We start from the raw sequence: 27,902 nt of genomic DNA on the forward strand, positions 1-27,902 counted from the left end.
CAATTGGCAGTGGGATGGCCATTGCCCAATTTGTCCCTTAAATATGTAAATTAGAGACTTAAGCTAATTGAATGATCCAATTGAGAAATTAGTCTGTAGTGAGCAGGATAGGTATTTGGACCTTTACTGCTCAAGCTTCTTCAGCAGCCTCTGTGGCCACCAACTCCAGGTAAGATATGCAGATGCACCATAGAAAGCATTCTTTCTGGTTGTATCACAGCTTGGTATGGCTCCTGCTCTGCCCAAGACCGCAAGGAACTACAAAAGGTCATGAATGTAGCCCAATCCATCACGCAAACCAGCCTCCCATCCATTGACTCTGTCTACACTTCCCACTGTCTTGGCAAAGAAGCCAGCATAATTAAGGCATGCACGCAGCCCGGACATTCTTTCTTCCACCTTCTTCCTTCGGGAAAAAGATACAAAAGTCTGAGGTCATATACCAACCGACCCAAGAACAGCTTCTTCCCTGCTGCTGTCAGACTTTTGAATGGACTTACCTTACCAACCTGCTGGTATTTGCTACCAAATAAACCTGTTGGACTTTAACCTGGTGTTGTGAGACTTCTTACTGTGTTTACCCCAGTCCAACGCCGGCATCTCCACATCATGATCACCAGGTTGATACCAGAGATGAGGGGGTGTTGATTATGAGGAGAGACTGAGCAGATTGGGTTTGTACTCGTTGGAATTTAGAAGGCTGAGGGGGGATAGAGACCTATAAGATAATGAAGGGGCTGGATAGGGTAGAGGTGGAGAGAGTCTTTCCACTTAGGAAGGAAGCTAGAACGAGAGGGCACAGCCTCAAAATAAAGGGGGGTCAGTTTAGGACAGAGTTGAGGAGGAACTTCTTCTCTCAGAGGGTGGTGAATCTCTGGAATTCTCTGCCCACTGAAGTGGTGGAGGCTACCTCGTTGAATATGTTTAAATCATGGATAGATGGATTCCTGACCGGTAAGGGAATTGGAGGTTATGGGGATCAGGCGGGTAAGTGGAACTGATCCACTTCAGATCAGCCATGATCTTATTGAATGGCGGGGCAGGCTCGAGGGGCGAGATGGCCTACTCCTGCTCCTATTTCTTATGTTCTTAAGTTGATCTTTCTCTACATCCTAGCTATGACTGTAACACTACATTCTGCACTCTCTCGTTTCCTTCTCTATGAACGGTATGTTTTGTCTGTATAGCGCACAAGAAACAATACTTTTCACTGTATGTTAATACATGTGACAATAATAAATCAAATCAAATCAAAAATGCTTTGATTAAAAACCCCACCCTAGGGGGCCACAAAGAACAAGATTACTCCTCTGACTCCACATGAATCGTGATTACAATATTGTAATACAAGTATTAGATTTTTTTTAATTTTCAGACAGTATGCTCCTTTTATGTCAAATAGTAATTTTTTAGGCTGTTCATGGCATGCAGCCTGCCCTGACAAATGCACAGATGAGAGAATCAAGTCTGGAGGTCAAGACTACAAATTTCCTAATGATATTTCACCATAGGCTATGCCTTGAGAAATTTGTAGAGCCTTCTTGTAAGTCAGTTTGGCTTCTCCCAACAAACAGCACTGAATGCTGTCCTCATTAATGCCACAGACATGTCTGTCCTGGAGCATTTCCTCCAATACTGCTCCAAACTCTCAATGTTCAGAGAGTTGTCTTAATTCAGTAACAAAGATTGCTACAGACTGTCTCATTTTATGAAAATGATTATGGAACTTGAACCGCAGGACAATCACTAGTGGGTTAGGATTGTGGTGATTCCAAACAAGTGCAACTAAATCTGCAAATGAAATGTTCCCCAGTTTCCGTGGCATTGCTCAATTCCTCACTAGCTGGTAAGTCTTCGCCACACACACATTCAGGAGAATTGAGCACTTTTTAGCCTGATCTGCAATTCCATTTGCCAAGAAAAGGTCTTCCAACGTGTCCACTTATTCAGTCCATTCCTTGTTCTCTTTCACAAACTGACTGATCACCCTGAACATAGTCATGGTGCTGCTAACCTGTTTTTCATCGGTGAACTCATGAACCTGCTGCTCAGAGTCCTTCACTGCCACTCACGTTGCAAACTAGCCACTCACGGTGCAAATCTTTGTAGCACGATGCCAGACCTTGAATTTTTCTTTTTCTTTTATTTTGCCGTTTTCTCCTTGTCGCCAAAAAGAGATGGTAACTTGGCCACAAAAAGGCAGTTGAAATCGTTGTGATATTCAATCATTTTTACTTTTTTTTAAAAATTGAAATACAGTACAGCATGGACTCAGGACTGGAGGCAGCCAGTCACACGTCCCCCATGGTAAGACTAGACCCACAAAAACTCACGCTACTGATGAAATCCCTCGCACATGGTCATACCCACTAAAGACATCAGTACAAACATTCAAATGGGAAGATGTTTACTATAACACTGCATAACAGATGCCTTAAAAGAGACTGCCAATATTTTAGCCAGAGATATTGCTTTGACTCTGAGTTTGGCTATGCTAACCTTCAATGTTTTCTTGCTGCTGGTCAATGACAGATCTGGAAGAGCTGCTGGCTTTGTTCAGTCATTTTTTTATTCTTGGCATGATTGACAATTTTGTTTTGAAACCTTACCAAGTTGTGAGTTAGTTTTGTTCGTGTGGAACACCCAGCCTGCAGCCCTATTAGCAGACACCTCAGCAAGCCCAACTATCTTAAACTTCCCTACAGACTATATATTCCTGAGGGATGCATTTTGATATGTTAATGGTGCATTCTTGCTATTAAAATCCATTACATAACGAGTAAATGTTGGGATTTATTTCTCAGGAAATATGCTGTGATTTAGTTATTTGTGTAATCAGCAATTAGGGAAATAATATTTACCCAATGAAGATGTTTTAAACAACTTTTATTTTACATAAACAAGTCAAAAAACTTAAATAAAATCAATATACTGCAGATGCTGGAGATCTGAAATAAAACAGAAAATGCTGGAAAAACTAAACAGGTCTGACAGCATCTGTGGAGAGAGAAACAGGTTTAACGTTTCAAATCCAATATGACTCTTCAGAACGTCCAAAGTATGGAGAAGTGTGAAAACATGCATTTTGGCAGAAAGGATAGGGAGATCCAATATACATTTCAAGGCACAATTCTAGAATGTGGAGGGACAGAGGGACCTGGGCTTGTTTATGTGCATAGATTTTAGAAGGTGCAGGAAACTGGATAACAAATTAGAACAGAGTCTTAAAGCATATGAGATCTTGAGCTTCGCAAATAGAGGTATCAAGTACAAAAAGCAGAGAAGTTATGTTGAACTTTTGTAAAACTCTGGTTAGGCCAGATGTGAGGATCTTGAGAGGCTGCAGAGGAGGTTTACCAGGATGTTACCTGGTATGGAGGGGCTTAGTTATGAGGAGAGATTGGGTAAACTGGGGTTGTTCTCCCTGGAAAGATGGAGGATGAGGGGAGACTTAATAGAGGTGTATAAAATTATGAAAGGCATAGATAGGGTGAATGGTGGGAAGCTTTTCCCCAGGTCGGTGGTGACGTTCACGAGGGGTCATAGGTTCAAGGTGAAGGGGGGGAGGTTTAACACAGATATCAGACGGACATATTTTACACAGAGGGTGGTGGGGGCCTGGAATGCGCTGCCAGCAAGGTGGTGGAGGCGGACACACTGGGAACGTTTAAGACTTATCTAGACAGCCATATGAATGGAGTGGGAATGGAGGGATACAAAAGAATGGTCTAGTTTGGACCAGGGAGCGGCACGGGCTTGGAGGGCCGAAGGGCCTGTTCCTGTGCTGTATTGTTCTTTGTTCTTTGTCTTTGTTCTTTGGGTGAGGGGTTTTAGCTACAAAATGATTGGTGTTGTTCATGGAGTAATGGAGACTGAGGGGAGTTTTGGTAGAGGTGTACAAGATAAAGTAGAAAAGGCAAAGCTATTCTCAGTAGCTGATGGCAAAATAACTAGAGGACGCAGATTTAAAGTCTTGGGCAAGAGATGGTGAGTAAGATGAACATTTTTACGCAGCAAGTGGTAATAATTGCTGCCTAAGAAAGTGATGGGAGTTAAGATGATGAATGATTTCAAAGGAAAATTGGAGGGCACTTAAAGAAATAAACTTGTAGGGCTATGGCCTTAGAGCAAGAGAATGGGTCTGAAACAATTTACCCTATATTTTAGATACAAGTAGGCAAACTTTGATGATGTTTCCTCCTGGACTAAATGTAACCAACAACTGGTTATTGTCTCCATATTGATAAGCACCACCTTTTTGTATTGAAAGGCTTTTGATTCATTTCTGAGTGTGAACACTCATGAAATAAAACAGAATATCAGGAACCTAAAAATGCTGTCTAATATTTACAGCAAGAAGTGGCAACTGAGATGCCTCAAAGTCAGGTAACCCAGTTCTGGAGTACTGGGGTCTGAAGTGCGGGTGAGGGACGGTTGCTGAGGGCAGGCGGCAGAGTCTGCTGGGAGATCAGAAGGTTTCACTGGATGGTGTCCCCATGCAACAGCAAGTACCCAGTGGCTGGTAAATTGCCAGTGCAAGTGAGAAGAGACCCTTAATTGGCCACTTAAATGGCTCATTTCGGCTATAGTCGGGCTATCTTCCACTTTTCCTGCTGCTGGGAAAATGGCATGATGCCAGGAAGATGACAGGCATGCTACATGTTGCCTTTCTACGCCATTTTGCCAGTCTTCCCGTCTAGCAGCCTATCGCTAAAAGGCTGGTAAAATTCAGCCCATTGTCTGTTTATGTTAATTGGTCAAACCAGGTCAGTCAAGGCAGTCTTGAGGAGGAGTTCATAGAATGTATCCGCGATAGCTTCCTTGAACAGTATGTAATGGAACCTACGAGGAAGCAAGCTATCCTAGATCTGGTCCTGTGTAATGAGACGGGAATAATTAATGATCTTGCAGTTAGGGATCCTCTCGGAAGGAGCGACCACAGTATGGTTGAATTTAAAATACAGATGGAGTGTGAGAAGGTAAAATCCAATACCAGTGTCTTGTGCTTAAACAAAGGAGACTACAATGGGATGAGGGAGGAGTTGGCTAAGGTAGACTGGGAGCAAAAGCTTTATGGTGGGACAATTGAGGAACATTGGAGGACTTTCAAAGCGATCTTTCACAGTGCTCAGCAAAAGTATATACCAGTGATAAGGAAGGACTGTAGAAAAAGAGATAATCAGCCATGGATATCTAAGGAAATAAAGGAGGGTATCAAATTGAAAGAAAATGCATACAAAGTGGCAAAGATTAGTGGGAAACTAGAGGATTGGGAAATCTTTAAAGGTCAACAGAAAGCCACGAAAAAAGCTATAAAGAAAAGTAAGATGGATTATGAGAGTAAACTAGCTCAGAATATAAAAACAGATAGCAAAAGTTTCTACAAATATATAAAACAAAAAAGAGTGGCAAAAGTAAACATTGGTCCTTTAGAGGACGAGCGGGGGGTGTAATAACTGAAAATGAGAAAATGGCTGATGCATTGAACAGGTATTTTGTGTCGGTCTTCACAGTGGAAGACACAAATAACATGCCAAAAATTGATGACAGGAAGGCTATGGCAGGTGAGGACCTAGAAACTATCATTATCACGAAAGAGGTAGTGTTGGGCAAGGTAATGGGGCTAAAGGTAGACAAGTCTCCTGGCCCTGATGGAATGCATCCCAGGGTACTAAAAGAGATGGCTGGGGAAACAGCAAATGCACTAGTGGTAATTTACCAAAATTCCCTGGACACTGGGGTGGTTCCCGCAGATTGGAAAACAGCAAATGTGACGCCACTGTTTGAAAAAGGAAGTAGACAAAAGGCAGGTAACTATAGGCCGGTTAGCTTAACTTCTGTAGTAGGGAAAATGCTTGAATCTATCATCAAGGAAGAAATAGCGAGACATCTGGATATAAATTGTCCCATTGGTAAGATGCAGCATGGGTTCATGAAGGGCAGGTCATGTTTGACTAATCTGGTGGAATTCTTTAAGAACATTACATGTGCAGTGGACAATGGGGAACCTGTGAATGTGGTGTATCTGGATTTCCAGAAGGCGTTTGACAAGGTGCCACACTAAAGACTGCTGCATAAGATAAAGCTGCACGGTATTACGGGTAACGTATTAACAGGGATAGAGGATTGGTTAACTAACAGAAAGCAAAGAGTGGGGATAAATGGATGTTTTTCGGATTGGCGATCAGTGACTAGTGATGTGCCTCAGGGATCAGTTTTGGGACCGCAATTGTTTACGATTTACATTGATGATTTGGAGTTGGGACCAAGTGCAGTGTGTCAAAATTCGCAGATGACACTCAGATGAATAGCAGGGCAAAGTGTGCAGAGGATGCTGAAAGTCTGCAAAGGGATATAGATAGTCTAAGTGAGTGGGCAAGGGTCTGGCAGATGGAGTACAATGTTGGTAAATGTGAGCGCATCCATTTTGGTAGGAATAACAGCAAAATGGACTATTTTTTAAATGGTAAAAAATTGCAGCATGCTGCTGTGCAGAGGGACCTGGGTGTCCTTGTGCAAGAATCACAAGGAGTTGGTTTGCAGGTGCAGCAGGTAATTAAGAAGGCAAATGGAATTTTGTCTTTCATTGCTAGAGGGATGGAGTTTAAAAACAGCGAGGTTATGTTGCAGCTGTATAAGGTACTGGTGAGGCCACACCTGGAGTACTGTGTACAGTTTTGGTCTCCTTACTTGAGAAAGGATATACTGGCACTCGAAGGGGTGCAGAGGAGATTCACTAGGTTGATTCCGGAGTTGAGAGGGTTGGCTTATGAGGAGAGACTGAGTAGACTGGGGCTATACTCATTGGAATTCAGAAGAATGAGGGGAGATCTTATAGAAACATATAAGATTATGAAGGGAATAGATAAGATAGAAGCAGGGAAGTTGTTTCCACTGGCGGGTGAAACTAGAACTAGGGGGCATAGCCTCAAAATAAGGGGAAGCAGATTTAGGACTGAGTTGAGGAGGAACTTCTTCACACAAAGGGTTGTGAATGTGTGGAATTCCCTGCCCAGTGAAGCAGTTGAGGCTACCTCATTGAATGTTTTTAAGGCAAGGATAGATACATTTTTGAACAGTAAAGGAATTAAGGGTTATGGTGAGGGGGCGGATAAGTGGAGCTGAGTCCACAAAAAGATCAGCCATGATCTTATTGAACGGCGGAGCAGGCTCGAGGGGCCAAATTACCTACTGCTCCTAGTTCTTATGTTCTTATGTTTCTGGAAATACTTCTCGATGAATGATGTTTTGAACTCAAACAGTACTTGGGATGTTAGCAGCAATGTTCTTAAAATTGAATTATTTAAATTCCAAAGTTAGGAGTTGAATTTACAATGGTTTTAGAAATAATTTTGGTTTGGTTTGTTATTAAACTTGCTGCTCCATCCTGGATTTTACAGGGTCATGGGAGGATGTTTCTTCCCTGGTACTACATTAACGTTCTAGCACACTGAAGCACTAATCATGCACGATACCACTGTTGAATATATTTGTTCAGTCTTGGATCTGCCACTTGGTGCCAACAAATTCAGAAGTTTGAGGGAAAATAAACAAATGGCCACAAAATAAAGTTAACTCAGGGGTATTTTTTTCTTTTCAGCACTCCTGGCCTGAAGTGCTGAAAATTCAGACATTCAGTATAATTAGTTTGGATGGTAGAAAAATGATGGTTGATGCAGTCAAGTACCCAAGCTGCATTCCTGGTATTTGAAGCTACAGACTGGGAGAGGTGAAAATTTACTTCCTGCATTTTTATTAGAATGATTAATTTGCCTTCCAGCAGGCCATCATTCACCTGAAACCTTATAGAAAGGCACTTGCATAAATTCTTTGTAAAGAATAAAAGAAACTATCATTAATATTCATCCTTTCTTTCATCTACTAACAAGCTTAACAAAAATAGAGCTAGTAATCACTTTCCTAAACGAGTGGGGGGGCCACAGCTGTTACAGCCTTAAGTATTGTTGGAACTTGCCAACTGTACTCATTTGTATTACTGGGAAAGAGCATTTCCCAGTTTCTAGCAGTTCATCAATTCTTTGAAAATAATTTATAATAACGTATTAAATATTCTGCATGGTTTTTCTTTAACAAATACATCTGATAATACTGAAAATAGTCACATTCTTAACACTGCTTTGTTAATTGTCTCATTTATTTTCCTACTTGTTGAATGATTAATGTCTTATAAGTTTTTGATGTTGCATAGCAAATCCTATTACGCTGCATAAATTCTAAATACCTCAAATTATTTTGAAGAAATCTTTAAATAGTTTTGTGTTCTTTATATGCAGCATTTTCTCACTCCTTTCAGTTTGCAAAAGAATTATATGGAAAGATTCCAGGTTCTGAGTTAATCTGTACTGAGTTAAAATCTGATTTTAGCCAAGTCAAAGGAAATAATGCAGTTGACATCAGTATCCACAACCTAGCAAGGAGGGAAATCAGCCTGGGTTCCAACTCCTAACCAGAACCAGCAGCCTCCACTAGAAATGATACATGTATGGCTTTTAGGTGAGGACAGGGTCAGGTTCAGATGTGATGTCTTCCATAGTCAAATTGCTGACACTCTTTTTTCTTCATTCATGTGATGTGGTGTCACTGGCAAGGCTAGCATTTGTTGCCCATTCCTAATTGCCCTTGAGAGCAGTTACGAGTTAACCACATTGCTGTGGATCTCGAGTTACATGTAGGCCAGAACAGGTAAGGATGGCAGATTTTCTTCCCGAAAGGACATTAATGAATCACGTGAGTTTTTTAAAGACAATCTATAATATTTTCATGATTTGGATTATTGAGGCTCTTTCAATTCCAGATTTTAGCAATTGAATTTAAATTCCGCCATCTGCCATGGTGGAGTTTGAACCCTTGTCCTCAGAACCCACTGGATTACTAGTCCTGTGACATTACTAGTATAACACAATCTCCCCATATGTCTAGATTCATTCAAGACGAATGTCATGTAACTATTTTAGAAGCAGTTCAGAGAAGGTTTACTCAACTCATTACCGGGATGAAGGGCATATCCTAGGAAAACGGTTGAACAGATTGGGCCATTGGAGTTTAGGAGAATGAGAGGTGATCTTATTGAACCATATAAGATCTTGGGGGGACCTGATAGGTTACATCCCAACCAACTCAAGAACACCTTCTTCCCTGCTTGTGTCAGACTTTTGAATGGACTTACCTTGCATTAAGTTGATCTTTCTCTACATCCTAGCTATGACTGTAACACTACATTCTGCACTCTCTTGTTTCCTTCTCTTTGAATGGTATGCTTTGTATAGCGCGCAAGAAACAATATTTTTCACTGTATGTTAATACATGTGACAATAATAAATCAGATCAAAATTTAATAATGCAGTACATTTACATTCCAAAACAGTATATTTATTTCTAGACGGCGACCAAGTATTTTAGGTAACAGATGCACTCCAGCACTGAAGACTTGTTATTACACAATCTGCTGAAGGATTCTATTATTTTCTTTTTTCTTTTTAATGTTTCTAATTATCTCTAATTATCTTTTATTGCCATTGTCCTAACCTCCTTCAATTAGGACAACCAATCTTCTTTGACCTTAGAAATAGTCTTATTCTACACCAGCAAATAGGAGGTATGCTTTGAGAAATAAGATGTGTCCCACCAATGTTATTCTACTGTTCCATGCAGAGGGAGCATGTCAGTGGCCACCATGCACAATGTGAACAACCTTTAGCATCAGGTATAGCCAGATCTATATGTCTATATTGTAATTGGTTTCAGGACTCTGGTTCATTATAAGCTAATCTAGGGTTGTTTTCAGGTAATTCTTTTAATTTATTTTTGCTAAACTAAATTAAGGGAAAATGAGTTGTGGTCTAACAATAGAATTCACTACTCGTGTAGAGCAAATATCCCAATTCCTGCCACCTTGGTGGGGGTGGGGGGGTGGCAACAGGAGAAAAGCATTCAACGTATGACTAATTTGTAACCAGACTGTATGAATGTGATTTTTGAATTATGTCTGTGTATATATATTTGAACATAAAGTATTAATATTACTTTCTCTAACGTTTCCTGCAGATTGCAGAGCATTTTCCTGGAAACAAAAGACAAAAGAGAGAGGTATGAACATTGTTATTGACATAACACTGCGCAAGTGAAGCATTGATTTCCAAGCAGAGTATGGGCCCAGCATGAATACAGTTGACTCAATTAAGAGCTCTCGCAATCATTCAGCATCATCAGTGTGGGATGTGAAAGCTGTATTATTTGGCATGCGTGCTGCGTGTCTTCTCTCCTCTTCCCCCCACTTCCCTGCAGAGTGTATTTTACCATAGTTAAATCATGCACCATATGAAGCAGGTAATTGTTACTAGTGTCATTGAAGATTGGGGTAATGCAATGTGTGTGACTCAGATTAGGCCACAAGGAACGCTATTTAAAAAGATATATATAGTGAAATCCACAGTTCCACAGATTCTTTCACAGGGAATGCATTTTCAAGGTCCTAAAAATCTGCAGGTTAACCTTTTGAAATACCCACGTGGTGAATCAGTCTCTGTAAAGAATCAGTCATGTCTTAATTATCTGTGTTCATAACTCTGTATGATTAAAGGCTGACCCACTGAAGTTTCAGCTTTTTCAATGATACATATTTGCACAAAAGTTGTTAATATAGATTTAGGTTTATTGTAGTAGTCACTGTCTCCGATATTTTCAACATCAGCACTGCAAAAAAATGTTGGATACTTGTTTGTTCCACACTTCAACCTTCCTTCAGTCCTCTGGCTTTTTCTTCCCTCTTTTACAGCTTTTATCATTTCTACCACGAGAGCATTTTGGATTTCACTGCATCTTTTCTGTTAACCCATTCCATTTTAAACCTATGTTAACCTTTTCGGAACACGTTTAGATGGTATAATACGGAAAATCTCCATTGAAAATAATGAAGAAAACACAAATGTTCACTTTTAAATAGGTCAAGTTGAGATGGACACTGCAGTGTGTTGATGCTCCAAAAGGCTGTGCCACTCAAAGGTAGAATAACACTTTGCAAATTTCCACATGGCAGGTTGCTGATTTCAGCTGAGGTGATGCACCTACCCCAAAGGAAGCAAAATTGCAGAATGTTGCAGATTACATATATTTATAACATAAAGAATAACTTTTATAGATTGGTTGAAGAGTAACATTGGCTGTCTCTTTAAAGTAAGTTTCTTGCTAGCCTGTTATTTTAGTTTGGGAATGATAGTGGAACAGAGGAACTGATCCCAGTCCTTTTACCTGCTGAGTGTACCTTATTTAAACAGTCACATAAAAGTAATTTCATAAATATTTATCAGTACATACAATTATGATTTATATAGAATCACAGAATCCCTACAGTACAGAAGGAGGCCATTCAGCCCACCGAGTCTGTACCGACCACAATCCCACCCAGGCCCTATCCCTGTAACCCCACACATTTACCCTGCTAATCCCCCTGACACTAGGGTCAAATTAGCATGGCCAATCCACCTAATCTGCATATCTTTGGACTGTGGGAGGAAACCAGAGCACCCAGAGGAAAACCCACGCAGACATGGACAGGAAGTGCAAACTCCACACAGACAGTGATCCGAGGCCAGAATAGAACCTGAGTCCCTGGCGCCATGAGGCAGCAATGCTAACCAGTGTGTCACCGTGCTGCCCTACCACTGTGCCACCATGCCACCCTATATTGAAATAAGACAGATGTACTATAGAATCCCTACAGTGCAAACAGGCCATTCAGCCCATCAATCTCTGAAGGAGCATCCCACCCAGGTGCCCTATCCCCGTAACCCCACGCACTTACCATAATCCACCTAACCTACACATCTTGGGACAATTTAGCATGGCCAATCCAACTAACCTGCACATCTTTGGGAGGAAACACACACAGGTATGGGGAGAATGTGCAAATCCACACAGGCAGTCACCCAAGGCCAGATTCAAGCCTGGATCCCTGGCACTGTGAGGCAGCAATGCTAACCACAGTGCCACCGTGCCAATGTACTGGTTGCTCATATCCCCTTTCAAAAATGTCTAAATCTGCCAATTATAGAAATGTGTTTTATCTATTTAGTTTTCCTATTCCAGAAGTGGGAATATATTAGGTATACCAGCAATTAAAGTTACAAGATGTTTATACCCACTGCACTTCTTATTTTCACACCTTATTGACAAATTTTCATCATTAATCTAGACCAGATTGCAGAGTATAATTTCCCAAATCACTGAAAAGCTGAATTTAATTTATTCAGATAGCATAAAAGAGTAGTCAAAGAAATAAACCTGAGTTTTTGAGTTGTCAGTATTTTGAAGTTGTTCATCAGCTGTTGCTAGTTTCTGGATTGTTATTTATGTGTATGTTCTGTATAATGCAGCAAGAGGAATATTATTGCTTTGCATTTCTATATATTTAGTTCCTTATATGTACATAGCAGTTTTACTTTTCGAGCCAGCTATTCTTGAATTATTTTAAGGTCATAGCCACAACAGTTTAAAAATATCTGACAGATCGATGTCCTATACAATTTTTATACATTTTTATGATGGACTAACATGACAAATTACCTTTGCCACATTTTGCAAAGCAATAGCTTATTTATTGAGTAAATTCCACCTAATTTCTAACATCTTTTTTTTTCTGGCAAAGAGATGATCTTGGCCCAGCAGAGGTTGCATTCAGAAATATTCTATAAGATCCATAGATGTGTTCTTGTTAGGCCAAACTTGTTAAGTCATTTCAGGAATTGTCAAAGATTAAATCCAGTAAACTGAGTACAAAGCCCTGGGTAGAAAATTCATTTTTGATGCACTCCTACTCAAATCTTAACAACCCAAACAAGGCAATATGATGTAAAGTGAAAAGGCGATGAGTTATAATCAGTGTTTACCAGAAACAGAGAAAAAAATATTTAAATTAAACTCTAGTGCAAATCAAATTCAAAACTATGAACCAAAGTACTCTTAGTTTGGCCTATCCCAAAACCAGTGAACTGCCATTGTTTTTGAATCAATAACTCGAGCAAAACTGTTAACAGTATGAGACACAGAAAAAGAAATACCAGAGACAGTCTATGCTCTGGATGCCAGAGAAGAGGCAAAATATTTTACCTTTGTGATAACATTGGAGTATTCTTCTAATCAGTAGATGGACAGTGGCTCATGTCCAGGTTAAATACTAGGATGCAAAAACTGGGAACCTTGAATGTGTGGGATCCGGGGGAGGTTCCACAATTTAAATATTGCTGATGGCTACCATTGCCGCATTGGTTTTTCAAGGGGGTCTGCCACACTGAGAAAGCTACAAATTGTAGCGGAAGTCCTCTATTCTTCTGTGCCCCAGGTGCTACCCTTGTCCTAACTGGAACAGGTTTCAGGTTTAATAGGTGCTGTCAAAGGAGTCTTGGTGAATTGCTGCAATGCTTCTTGTAGATGGTAAATATTGCTGCCACTGTGTCTTGGTGGTGGAGGGAGTGAATGTCAATCAAGCAGGCTGCTTTGTCCAGAATGGTGCTGACTTCTTGAGTGTTGTGATGTTGTACTCATCCAGGCAAGCGGAGGGAACTTCATCACAGTCCTAACTTGAGCTTTGTTAGATGGTAGACAGGCTTTGGAAAGTTGGGAAGTGAATAACTGTCCACAAAATTCACAGCTTCTGACCTGCTCTTATAGCCACAGTATTTACTTGACTTGTCCAATTCAGTTTCTAGTCAATAGTAACCCCTAGGACGTTGACAGTGAGTGATACAGCAGTGGTAATGCCATTGAATTTCAAGGGGAAATGGTTAGATTCTCTTAGTGGAGATGGTCATTGCCTAACACTTGTGTGGCGTGGAAATTACCTGCCACTTATCAGCCCAAGCCTGAATATCATCTAGATCTTGCTGTATATGGGCACAGAGTACTTCAGTATCTGAGGAGTCGTGAATGGTGCTAGATATTGTGCAGTCACCTGCAAACATTCCGACTTCTGACCTTATAATGGCGGGAAGGTCATTGATGAAGCAGCTGAAGATGGTTGAGCCTCGGACATTGCCCTGAGGAACTCCTGCAGCAATTCCCCAGGACTGAGATGATTGACCTCCAACACTCATAGCGTCTTCCTTTGTGCTAGGTTTAACTCCAACCAGTTTTCCCCCTGATTCCCATATACTTCAATTTTGCAAGAGCTTATTGATGCCACACTCGGTCATAAGCTGCCTTGATGTCAAGGGCAGTCACTGTCACCTCAACTCTGGAATTCAGCTCTTTTTTAATTTACAGGATATGGATGTTGCTGACTAGGCCAGCATTGATTGCCAATTCCTAGTTATTCTTGAGAAGGTGGTGGTGAACTATCTCTTGAAGCACTGCATTCCTTGAGGTGTAAGGAGTGATGTTAGGGAGGGATTTCCAGGTTTTTGACCCTGTTTGGACCAAGGCTGTGATGAGGTCAGGAGCTGAAAAGCCCTGCCAGAACCCAAACTGAGCATTAGTGGGCAGGGTATTGCTAAGTAAGTGCTGTTTGATGGCACTGTCAATAACACCTTTCATCATTTTGATGATGATCAAGAGTAGACTGATGGGGTGATAATTGGCCGGGTTGTCCTCTTAGTGGACAGGACATATCTGGGCAATTTTCCACATGGCCATATCTAAACCACTGTGGTAGTTGTATTGGAATAGCTTGGCTAAGGGTACGGCTCGTTCTGGAGCACTAGCATTCAGTACTATTGCCGGAATGTTGTTAGAGCCAATAGTTTTGCAGTATCCTGTGCCTTGCTATCACATTGAATGAATCGAATTGGCTGAAGACTGGCATCTGTAATGCTAGGGGCCTACAGAGGAGGCCAAGATGCATTCAAATCAGCACTTGAAACACCATAGCTTGCAAGGCTACAGACCAAGTGCTAGAAAATGGGATTATAATAGATATGTTCTTGATGGCCGACGTAGACATGATAGGCCAGAGGGTCTTTTTTTGTGCTGCCCAAAGGGCATGGATATCAAAATGACCAGGGCACTTGAGGACAGAGGCAATAATGAATATTTTACCCCAGATGGCATCTGAATTCACCATCCTGAAAGTGAACAACACCTTTCCTAGGGCAACAAAGACAAGTGCAACCAGTAGACCCCCATCTAGTGTCATTTATTGATTTACTGTTAGATTTGTGCTCGCTACCTTCCTGTGATGGCCAGTTTCTCATTTCCCATAATAATACCTTTCTCTTTTGCCTTGTCTCTATTCTTTGATTTACCACACTACTTAGTTTAAAACCCTCTCTACGTCCCTCGTTATGCAACTCGCACAAATACTGGCCTAAGCATGGTTCAGGTGAAGACCATCCCAATGGGTCAGATTCCATTTTCCCCAGTATTGGTGCCAGTGCCCCACTAACCTTTTAAAAGTCAGTCACATTGTTGTCTGTCTGGAGTCACATGTAGACCAGACCAGGTAAATACGGCAGATTTCCTTCCATTAAACATATTGGTGAACCAGATAGGTTTTTACGACAATTGGAAATGGTTTTGTAGTCACCATTAGACTAGCTTTTAATTGCACTTTTAAATTCTACTAGCTACCATAATGGGGATTTGAAGTCATGTCCCCAGAACATTAGCCTGGTCCTCTGGATTACTAGTCTATTTACGTTATCCCAATGTCATCACTTCCCCAAGACAGAGCTAAGGAAACTCCTAGTCCAAGTTCCTGGGGCAAATGAAGATTCCTTCCCAAAGTAGAGACTGCAGTTATTATGAGCGCAGACTGGGAGCTAATTTGCAGGCCTTTTGCCTCATTCTGAATGTGAATTTTCCCTTCCCTCTTTTCCATGCCATCTGTTACCATAGAGTACTAAAAATAACAGCTATACTTAAGAAATGTACGTACATCTATGCGCACAGGCCTGAAATTTGCATGTTGGAAGCAGTAGCCCACCTTTGATGTGTTGCAGCACTTTGGGCAGTTTTCTTCCAGGAGTTATATTAATTTGTCACTCAAGTAGAACACTGCAAATTTTGATATGCACAATTTCAACTTGGCACCAGTGCTTTATCTAATAGCATATGCTGGTGGCAGAAAATGACGCAAACCATAGGTGAAGTTTCATTTTACACAATATGATTTATTTACCAAAGCAGTATTGTTTAGTTAGTGATCAGATGCTGAAAAACAAGAGGGATTGACAGAATTTTGACAGAATTTAACAATCCTAAATGCTGAAAGATGCTTGCATGGCCAATGACGTTTAAGAAAATGAGCAAATTCCTAAATCACCACAAATGTTGCATGATTGAAATTAATTATTTCAATGGCTGGTAAAGAAAAAAATATAGTGAAAAATACATTCTGAAATATACAGGAGGGCACTGTATAAAATACAAAAAACAATTGTGATTTGACTTCAGAATTCAGAAATATTTACATATACTCTACAAGATACAAAGCATATTATCAAGGCTCAGCTCTCTGATAAGTGAAAATATCATTTAAAAAATCTTACTTTCTGTATAGTGCAAGTAGTTTGAATGTACATGTACCTTAATCAACTTGTTATGCCCTCATGTTTATTGACTGGGGGACAATTTTAACCTTGGTCGGATACCAGGCAAGTGGTACAATTACCCCACTCATCGATGTCCTTGCTAAGAAGCACAAGTCTTTCAGGAGAGTAGGAATTTCAGCAGCTCCTACACCGAGCGAAGCTGGAATTAATAATGTAAAGGGAAGGAAGCAATGCTGAGATGGGAGTGCACAGTGGTGGTCAACAGAGGGAAACTATTTTGTGGGGCCAGTAGGAGCTTTGAAAACTTAACTTAATCAGTTTTCTGAGTGCCTCCACTGGTCCTTTTCATAACAGCTAGTTAAATGGCTCTACCCAAGTACCAAATGGTAGAGCATGAGCAGTAAATTCTCTGCCTAACGGTACCTCAAAGCTAGATTAATTGATTTTACATTCCTTCTTCCTTAACGAGGCCCAGGTTGCATGGAATACTCCTGAGTGAAGAGGCCTATAAGAACAGAAATGACTATCAACTTTGTTCCTTCTTGCTGCTGTCCAAATACAGCAATCAGAAGACCTCATGGCTCAAAGATCTTCAGCTGAATAAAATCATAATTTTAGACTCCGACCCCAGGTTTTTCTGCCTGTTTTACTCTGACCCTCTGAGTAAAACAGTAATGGATCAGTTCCAAGGTTTCATGCAAGTAAGAATAAGGTATAAACCTAATGCTTCCAAGATGTTACAGGATCCTTCAAAGGGTGTTTTCCAGATTACAGGCTGGAGGTCTGTGACCAGTGGTGTTCCGCAGGGCTCTGTACTGGGACCTCTGCTATTTGTGATATATATAAATGATTTGGAAGAAGGTGTAACTGGTGTAATCAGCAAGTTTGCGGATGACACGAAGATGACTGGAATTGCGGATAGCGAAGAGCATTGTCGGGCAATACAGCAGGATATAGATGGGCTGGAAAATTGGGTGGAGAGGTGGCAGATGGAGTTTAATCCGGATAAATGCGAAGTGATGCATTTTGGAAGAAATAATGTAGGGAGGAGTTATACAATAAATGGCAGAGTCATCAGGAGTATAGAAACACAGAGGGACCTAGGTGTGCAAGTCCACAAATCCTTGAAGGTGGCAACACAGGTGGAGAAGGTGGTGAAGAAGGCATATGGTATGCTTGCCTTTATAGGACGGGGTATAGAGTATAAAAGCTGGAGTCTGATGATGCAGCTGTATAGAACGCTGGTTAGGCCACATTTGGAGTACTGCGTCCAGTTCTGGTCGCCGCACTACCAGAAGGACGTGGAGGCATTGGAGAGAGTGCAGAGAAGGTTTACCAGGATGTTGCCTGGTATGGAGGGTCTTAGCTATGAGGAGAGATTGGGTAGACTGGGGTTGTTCTCCTTGGAAAGACGGAGAATGAGGGGAGATCTAATAGAGGTATACAAGATTATGAAGGGTATAGATAGGGTGAACAGTGGGAAGCTTTTTCCCAGGTCGGAGGTGACGATCACGTGGGGTCACGGGCTCAAGGTGAGAGGGGCGAAGTATAACTCAGATATCAGAGGGACGTTTTTTACCCAGAGGGTGGTGGGGGCCTGGAATGCGCTGCCAAGTAGGGTGGTGGAGGCAGGCACGCTGACATCGTTTAAGACTTACCTGGATAGTCACATGAGCAGCCTGGGAATGGAGGGATACAAACGATTGGTCTAGTTGGACCAAGGAGCGGCACAGGCTTGGAGGGCCAAGGGGCCTTTTTCCTGTGCTGTACTGTTCTTTGTTCTTTGTTCTTTGTACAGCTTATAATTCAAAGGACTTATAATAACACACCAAGGGACACATTTGCCACAAGACACCTTCACACCCCCTCATTATACTAGTGTAGCTAGAAGCATTTATTTGCCATAGGAATTAGACCATTCTATAGCTCATACCTTTTGGGAATATCTAGAGTTAGGTCAGAGTTTCCTCAGCTCTGGCCGAGGGGGAGATGATGACAGAGTGTTAATGTCACTGACCTCGTAATCCAGAGGCCCATGAGGCTAGTGCTCTGGAACGCGGGTTCACTGATTTGATTACCTTTCATAATATTATGCAGCTCGACTGGGCAAATGAATCTGCTCCCCCAGCACTGCTGCAAAACCAGCAACCACCTTCTATGTTGCCTGGGATTTTGCCATTTATTACTTTGTTGAATACTCTGTAGATCTTTTTGCAAGGATTTATCCAATTCTACTGCAGCTATGGTGGCCTCCAATCCAGACTTCCAACCTTGTGGAGGAACCAAAGCTAATCCTGCTCTTTATGACTTCTGGCACGAAAAACATCTCGAGTACATGGAGACTTTGTTTGAGTTTTTACTATTGGGCAATATTTCACTCTTTGCCTGCTTTCATACATGCAGCTATGGCTATTCCAAGACAAGATGTGGAGATGCCGGCGTTGGACTGGGGTGAACACAGTAAGAAGTCTCACAACACCAGGTTAAAGTCCAACAGGTTTATTTGCTACCAAATAAACCTGTTGGACTTTAACCTGGTGTTGTGAGACTTCTTACTGTATTCCAAGACAAACCAGTGTACCCTGTTTCTGTAGACCACCTAATAGATGCTGAGACCTTTTGAATTTCAACAACAGTTTATCAATACCACCATACCTCTTAAAAATTGAAGACCAGCACTGAAGCTATTGAAGGTTACACAACATTTAAAATAATGTCATTTAAACTTTAAAGCTACAATCCTATAAAATGAACACAAGATCATTTTATGGCAGTGTTGCTGGAGAAAAACTTATCAACTAACTGTGCAGATCCATCCTGACTGGAAATTGTGCCCTCAAAGGTTACAATTTGTGTAGGTGGTGTGAAAGACTCCCTGCTGTTCAGATAGTTTTAAAATTACACCCATAATGTACAATTACAAAATGTACTTTTCCGAAGTCCAGCAACTGATATTGACAAAACCCAAATAGCATGTCTTCAGCACATAAAGCATTTATTATTTTTCTACTTTTTATTTAACTGTGGTTATATTGTTCTAGTATTGAATAGAATTTTTGGAATACAGCAGACATTGAACAGACAAATTTATTATATTTTCATGCATTCTGCATTTACTCACTTAGGTTGTTGAGAAAATAACAACTTAAAATGTAGATGGATTTTACAATGGATTTTACGATATTGTCATTTGCTTATAGTATTTTTCAAGGATGGTGTTGTTAATATTTGTTTATATTGCTCAGGGACTTCTAGTGCCATTTTTTCAAGCACAATTCAAAATAGTGGCCTGTAAACACGGCCATTCAACACTTATTTTGGGTGCTGGCCTCCTAAACCTGCCATATGGGAAAGGAAGAAAGATAGATTTTAGACTCTTTGCATATGCAAATAAGTGCCAGCTATTCTCAGGGAAACCAGCCTATGGGATTGCGTGTGACCTTCAAGACATGTTAACATATTTACTTACCTGAATATGGAGCCAGAGGAGCGAATGTTATTCCTGGCCCTATATTTAAATTTTGCTACCCCTCCTGAACCACCCCATTCCATTTGCCACCACTCCTGAAGCTTGGTACCCTCTCCCAGTCTCAGGCCTGACCCCATCGATCCTATGTATTCCATATGCCTGGTCCTGATCCTTCAATGATTCGTATAATGTTAGTTTTGTCTCTATGATATGGATCCCTCAAATTTTTAATGTATCCATCTAGAGGGCTTCAACTGTTGTAAACAATTGTAATTTCTTCCAAATAAATGCAGTATTTGCATCCATGTCCAATTAGTGAGTGCAGAATAATGCACTGATGTGATGATAATGTGATCCAATGTACATCGTTGTTTGACATTTTGTTGTATTTGCTTAAGAGTTCCATGTCCAACAAAACCATACGCACATTATTTTTAACCACTTTGTTTTGAATGAGACGGAAAATGATTTCTACCTTATTGACCTTGGTCTAGGGCTGTAGATGTGTATGACATTTTCAAGCCTACGGACTGGTTTCAGAGTGTGTGCCACATGACTCGAGAATTTCCAGCATGCTTACACATAATTAGGTGACCACACCTGCCCTGATTAAATTTATGATTTTAGTCAACCAATGTAAAAATTTGCTGTGGTTTTGAAAGATTGTTATAGTTTATGACCTGACATTGATGCAATCCAAACATGGATTGCACTAAAGAAGCCTGTGGATTTGTTAACCAGTTTAAATGGGCAATATGACAAAACAATTTATGTATGCATGTGTGTGCTTTATACCACTTAGATTTGTGTAACCCCCATTATATATAAAGAGATATCTGGGAGTATTTTACAGGACAGTGGCTGTCCCCTTGAGGATGGACATTGGAAGGACCAACCTGCACATTTCCTCTTCTCGGTGCCTGTCCTCTTCCCATCCTCCCCAGCAAAAGTGGGTTTCATATTCACTCCCATCTGTGCCAATTTCAGTTCCAAGTGTTTTATATCAGAAAGCTAGGTGGTGAAAGAAAGAACTGGAGCCAATCTTTATGCATTTTTCAATTTATTACATAGATACAAATTACAGGCATATACCTCTGAACTCAACAACTGCATTTTTAGCCTGCTCCTATTTGCATGGGCTCAAGTGAATCCCCAGTTAATGCCTACTACCTGCATACAATTAAACACAATTAATGCACAATTAATACCGCGAGCTTTCCCTAGAAAATGGGCATTTGATCACCATGATAAATGGCTGGAGAAATCCCCCCCCCCCTCCCTCCCCCAACCCTCCACTGGCAGGCCCAATCTCCTGGTCCCGCAGTCCCGACTCCCTGGCAGGTCAACACCCCCACCCCGATGGCTAGCCCCGATCGCTGACCTCCCTCCCTCTGTCACCATCGACTGCAGAATGGTAGTGGGACCCCCTCCCTGCCACTGCCACCGATCTCTTCCCTCCTGAGGCCCCACCCCCTATAAGCCCCGCCTCCACTCTGGCCCCACCCCCTTGGCATTGCCAGATGTCTGGTAGGCACGGTAAGAAGTCTCACAACACCACGTTAAAGCCCCTACAGCTTTATTTGGAATCACGAGCTTTCGGAGTGCTGCTCCTTCTTCAGATGCCCGGTGGGTGATGCCAGGCGGCCAGGCTGGCACTGCTGAGCTGGCAAAGGCCAGGGCGGCACCCCCGCTTACCTCTGATCTTCTGGAGGGCCTCCATGTTCCCCGTTCACTCCAGTGGGGTTGGGCCACCAGCTCCCTGCAAGTGGGGAGCTATTGTAAATCCCACTGGAGTGAAACACTCCTGCCGGGGGTGGGGGGTTAGTGGGCTCAAAGACTTCAATCCCAGACATGCTAATGAGATTCAAATCCGAGAATTTCCTGGCTAAAGCAGTGCAGCAGGCTGGGAGAATCGCCCTCAGGGTAACCATTGGAGCCAAATACTGTATCCCCAACTGTGGACAGAAAAAGGCCACAGCCCAAACAAATCCACCAGCGAGTTTCCCTTCTGCTACAAGGGGCCTACCTGCTAACAGCTCTCATTATTTTTCATTTCATTACACAGTTCAATGGGTGTCTCCATGTTGAAGTGTACTTAAACTTGTTGCTTAAGCAACGTCCACTGCTCCCTCTGTGACTGCTGGCCTTCCAAAGTTGCAGACCCTGTGGTTGGACCTGCAGCCTCAGGAACCTGCTTGACGTCCTTAATTGGACAGGGCACAGGTGAGAGGGACTCACCAGCCATTAGAAATGAGATTCGCATTTGTCTCTGATCAGAGATTATGTTCAAAAGCAGTAGGTTTCTGCCCAGTGACTCTGCAGCAAAAGATAGGAATCGAACCAACGTTGGGGTGGGCAGCGACGTCAAAGGCACTGGAGAGTAGAGACAGCCATAGTCACACAGATTGTTATTGGTGACTTTGACCTGTGAAATGTCAGTGCTGTGTGTGGCAGAAAGCTGACTGGAAGCTTTTGAACAGAGAGGTAAAATACAGGACTTTAGAAAAAAGGGCAAGTTGCAAATAGGGTGATATTTGGACAAGATAAAATTGGCTTCCAAAGTTATATTGATTTCCTGAATTTCATCCAGAATCAAGGCCCCCTGTTCATTCAGAGGTGTCACTCAGCATCCTACCTTTGGTTGATTTCAGAGTGAAACAAATGACCAATTGTTTTTTTACTTGTTTTTAATCAGAATGAATTTACATTGGATTTGGAAGATTTGTTCTGGGATAGCAATCCATACCCTCGCCGACATGTGTTTAAAAAGCAAATTAACAGTAACCAAATTTACAGTATGGCTACATGTCACAAATAGATTGTAGGAATATTCTTTCCATTTTTTCCTTCATCTTCTCATGCTGGAATATGGTTCCATGGTTGAGCCTAGGCAATGCATGTCACAAGCTTATACCTCCTTATGGATAATATAGTTGAACTTGATCTAATCCTTATCGAAGATCCACATCTACAGTTTTCAGTCGGGGTTATTACAAGCTGAAGTTTTTAGTTCCTTAGAATAAGATGTAAAAAAGAAGAAAAAATCTATTTATTTTGTGCCTTTCACATTTTCTGAGGTTAATTGTTACACCATACCTTAGCTAACTCAGTGAACCTGAACCATCAGGGATGCTTCAACTTGCTATTTTTGCAACACCAAAACTTTTAACCAAAGTTGGTCTTACCTTTTTTTTCCCAAACTGGATAGTTGTCAATGCACTAATTGCTTTGTAAGGAACCTGAATCTAAAACTTGGGGAAAAAAAGACTTGCTTTTACATAGCACTTTTCAGAGTGAAACCAGAGGACATCTCAAAACAGCCAATGAAGTACTTTGAAATATAATCACTGTTGTAATACAGGAAACATGGCAGCCCATATAGAGTCATACAGTGCAGAAGAGGCCCTTCAGCCCATTAATTCTGCACTGACAAAATCTACCACTAAAGGCGCGCTAATCCCATTTTCCTGCACTTGTCCCACATCCTTAAGTATTGCGAATATACACACAGCGAACTTCCACAAATAGCAATGTGCTAATGACCAGCTAATGTGTATTGGTGATGTTGATTGAAGGATAAATGTTGGCCAGGACACTGGGGAGAACTGACCCAACTCTCTTGAAAATAGTGCCATGGGATGTTTTACCTCCACCTGTGCATGTAATGTAATTAACCATGTTGTGGGATATTCAAATTAATATTCAGCACTTAACAGTTGATAACATAATGCATAAAAAGAGAATGTTTTGCACAGCTGAAGATTTATGTTGTCAGTGTTTGCTGATACTTTGGCTTGGTCAGGACACCTTCAAAGTCGAATTATATTCTGTCAAAGCACAGGACGTGATGTAATCAGTAGGAATTTGTAAATGTTTATTTGAATGCTTGCAATAAAGTACTTGGCTCTCATTCCAGAATTTGCCGGAAACACGGCGATAATCAAATGCCAGTATCTTGGAACTGGTTGTTTCTGCCCTTGTTGGATCTATAAAAAGAGCAACAGAAGCAGAGCAAGTGCTGACATGTTGTACAGCCGGGGCATAACATCTGCATGTTGTGTATTGTTGATTAGTAATAAATCACGTCATCATACCTATAGAGCAAGTGCTTCTAAGAAGAAAATCTGTTTTTTTAAACTTCAGATATCTCAGCCACAATCATATGCCTGTCCTCCAAAACATCAAAGGAAACTGATCTTTGTACAGTGACCACAACTGTAATTTAGCAAACTGCAAAAAACTTTTACATGTTCACACAACCTTTTTATTTGATCATCACAAGGGCATTGAATTACAAATTAGGTCTGTCACAGGGGGAAAAATGTGTTTGTCTTTAATTATTATAACTTTGTTCCTCACATGTGGTTACAGGCCATAACTTATTGCTATTTTATTAATTGTCACTTCAAAAGTGTCTTATTAACTTTTCATAACAACTAGCTACTATTGTAGGTTGACATCTCTGAGGCTTTAGAGCAGAAACGGTTTACATCAAAAAGATATAAATCAGGTGGAGTTGATTGCCTTTAGTCATAGCTGTCACAAATGTTATATTGGATTTTTAGGAAATAGACTTACTTGAAAGAGTGCAATGTCTTGGTACGGTACTGATAGTTTGACATTCATTTGTCTCCCCGTGGAAGCTGCCAGAAGCACCATTCTTCAACCAGGAAGGTGGGATGAACTGGACTATGACCGTGTGACTTGCACTACTTTTTGATAGGTTTATAAAATGAAAGGCAAAACAGAGGTTTTTTTCCAGCCTCTTTCACATTCATTCGCCCATCGTTGTTGCTTTGTGGCGTGCAACATGCTGATCCTTGAAACTTAACTGAGATATGAAAGTTCAAGGGAGAGACAGCGGTATGATTCAATTTGTGGCCTTCATTTATTGGTGTTGTTTAGACAATAAATAATTGTAGAAAGTACAAACTTATAGGACATACAATATCATCAAGGGTTAGAAATAGTGTCATATTGGAGGAATTCTAAACAGAACACCTTATAGTTGAAATTGTGCAAAGGCCAGGCCTTTGTTAGGACAAATTTTCCTAGGTTCCCTATCCCTGTTTTGTGATGCAGGAAGACAAAGAAGCAAAAGAGTGGAGTGTAAGATTTTAAAAAATTGGAGTAACAATAATGTGAACTTTAATTATGCTACTTGAGATCAAATACTATAGTTAACTGCCCTCCATTAGTGCTGACTAGTATCATCAGCAGTATTTAGAATTATTGAACTGCCTGTCTTTTAAAATTGCTGTGTCAATCTAAGTGATAAATAGAATAAAGTGAGAGTTTGAACTGAAGTAGATATCCAAGCTTTGCTGTATACTGATCTTTCACGGATTAGTGGGTTCTTTTTAGTTACCATGTCTTTTGTAATTTTTCGCTCAATGTATCAGATAACTGCTTCGCAACATATTTCATCTTTTGACTTCAAAGCAAATTAAAAGTCTTTGAGCTTTCTCCCTATTGTTCTGCAGTATATTCATGCACCAACACCCTCATCACCACCTGACGGAAAGAATAGCACATTGCTATGTATAAACAAGGCAAGTTTTTTTTAACTTCTGCCTCGGGCCACTTATTGTCAATAGAATACAAGGTTTTTAAAGTTGTATTTAGACTGTACTTTTCAGTTGTTATAATAATCTTAAACCTTTGAATTTCAAGGCTACCCACTTCAGAAGATTTCTTAAAATAAAATATATTGTGCAGTATCATGAATTTTCCCAACTGTGATTGATTTTGCATGATGTGGAGATGCCGGCGTTGGACTGGGGTAAACACAGTAAGAAGTTTAACAACACCAGGTTAAAGTCCAACAGGTTTATTTGGTAGCAAAAGCCACACAAGCTTTCGGAGCCTTAAGCCCCTTCTTCAGGTGAGTGGGAATTCTGTTCACAAACAGGGCATATAAAGACAGAAACTCAATTTACAGAATAATGGTTGGAATGCAAATACTTACAGCTAATCAAGTCTTTAAGATACAAACAATGCGAGTCGAGAGAGCAACAAGACAGGCTAAAGAGGTGTGTATTGTCTCCAGACTGGACAGCCAGTGAGACTCTGCAGGTCCAGGCAAGCTGCGGGGATTACAGATAGTGAGACGTGAACCCAATATCCCGGTTGAGGCCGTCCTCGTGTGTGCGGAACTTGGCTATCAGTTTCTGCTCAGCGACTCTGTGCCGTCATGTGTCGTGAAGGCCGCCTTGGAGAACGCTTATCCGAATATCAGAGGCCGAATGCCCGTGACTGCTGAAGTGCTCCCCAACAGGAAGAGAACAGTCTTGCCTGGTGATTGTCGAGCGGTGTTCATTCATCCGTTGTCGCAGCGTCTGCATGGTTTCCCCAATGTACCATGCCTCGGGACATCCTTTTCTGCAGCGTATCAGTAGACAACGTTGGCCGAGTTGCAAGAGTATGTACCGTGTACCTGGTGGATGGTGTTCTCACGTGAGATGATGGCACCTGTGTCGATGATCTGACACGTCTTGCAGAGGTTGCTGTGGCAAGGTTGTGTGGTGTCGTGGTCACTGTTCACCTGAAGGCTGGGTAGTTTGCTGCGGACAATGGTCTGTTTGAGGTTGTGCGGTTGTTTGAAGGCAAGAAGTGGGGGTGTGGGCATGGCCTTGGCGAGATGTTCGTCTTCATCGATGACATGTTGAAGGCTCCGGAGGAGATGCCGTAGCTTCTCCACTCCGGGGAAGTACTGGACGATGAAGGGTACTCTGTCCACCGTGTCCCGTGTTTGTCTTCTGAGGAGGTCGGTGCGGTTTTTCGCTGTGGCGCGTCGGAACTGTCGATCGATGAGTCGAGCGCCATATCCTGTTCTTATGAGGGCATCTTTCAGCGTCTGGAGGTGTCTGTTGCGATCCTCCTCATCCGAGCAGATCCTGTGTATACGGAGGGCTTGTCCGTAGGGGATGGCTTCTTTAACGTGTTTAGGGTGGAAGCTGGAGAAGTGGAGCATCGTGAGGTTATCCGTGGGCTTGCGGTATAGTGAGGTGCTGAGGTGACTGTCCTTAATGGAGATGCGTGTGTCCAAGAATGCAACCGATTCCGGAGAGTAGTCCGTGGTGAGTCTGATGGTGAGATGGAACTTGTTGCCCCTGATGGCTTCTGATATTCGGTTAAGCGTTCTCCAAGGTGGCCTTCACGACACACGACGGCGCAGAGTCGCTGAGCAGAAACTGATAGCCAAGTTCCGCACACATGAGGACGGCCTCAACCGGGATATTGGGTTCATGTCACACTATCTGTAATCCCCACAGCTTGCCTGGACCTGCAGAGTCTTACTGGCTGTCCTGTCTGGAGACAATACACATCTCTTTAGCCTGTCTTGTTGCTCTCTCCACTCACATTGTTTGTATCTTAAAGACTTGATTAGCTGTAAGTATTCGCATTCCAACCATTATTCTGTAAATTGAGTTTCTGTCTTTATATGCCCTGTTTATGAACAGAATTCCCACTCACCTGAAGAAGGGGCTTAAGGCTCCGAAAGCTTGTGTGGCTTTTGCTACCAAATAAACCTGTTGGACTTTAACCTGGTGTTGTTAAACTTCTTACTGATTTTGCAGCCACAGACCTTCAAGATTTCTATTCAATCATTAAGAATTATAAACTGGCTGCTTTCACAATCTCAATTTGAAGGCTGTGTGTTTCGAATATAATGGAGCACATTGTATCTGGTCTTTGAGGCCTGGGGTTGGTTGAAGACTCTGACCACTGGTCTTACATTATCTTGTCTTCTGTGTTCGTTGAGAGGGGCTGGAGGCAGCTGGATGCGACAGGTCTTTGCCACCCTCCAAGGCCTAGGTTTTTCTTTGCCTTCGGGGGGAACAACATGGCGGAAGTGCAAAGACTTCGGTGAAACTCTGGATGAATCCTAGGTGTTACTTATGATCCTGTCATGGCTTTCGCCTTTTCAA

General features: G+C 41.6%; 2 protein-coding genes across 9 annotated transcripts in view; one reads left to right on the forward strand and one right to left on the reverse strand.

The window, feature by feature from the left end:
- The window catches only part of LOC144494877 (guanine nucleotide-binding protein G(I)/G(S)/G(O) subunit gamma-7), a 262,401-nt gene that overhangs the window by 165,224 nt on the left and 69,275 nt on the right, over window positions 1-27,902 (forward strand). For 4 of the 7 annotated variants that reach the window (XM_078214365.1, XM_078214367.1, XM_078214369.1 and 1 more), the window contains one exon: window positions 10,066-10,107. The gene's annotated coding sequence lies outside the window, so the exon portion shown is untranslated. The remainder of the gene's footprint in view (window positions 1-10,065; window positions 10,108-27,902) is intronic. The other 3 variants (XM_078214366.1, XM_078214368.1, XM_078214370.1) reach the window with 1 other exon arrangement.
- The window catches only part of LOC144494876 (uncharacterized), a 146,066-nt gene continuing 140,692 nt past the window's right edge, over window positions 22,529-27,902 (reverse strand). For both annotated transcript variants that reach the window (XR_013498164.1, XR_013498166.1), the window contains one exon: window positions 22,529-22,984. The gene's annotated coding sequence lies outside the window, so the exon portion shown is untranslated. The remainder of the gene's footprint in view (window positions 22,985-27,902) is intronic.

This window comes from Mustelus asterias, chromosome 6, assembly GCF_964213995.1.
Source record: "Mustelus asterias chromosome 6, sMusAst1.hap1.1, whole genome shotgun sequence".
Taxonomy (NCBI): Eukaryota; Metazoa; Chordata; class Chondrichthyes; order Carcharhiniformes; family Triakidae; genus Mustelus; species Mustelus asterias.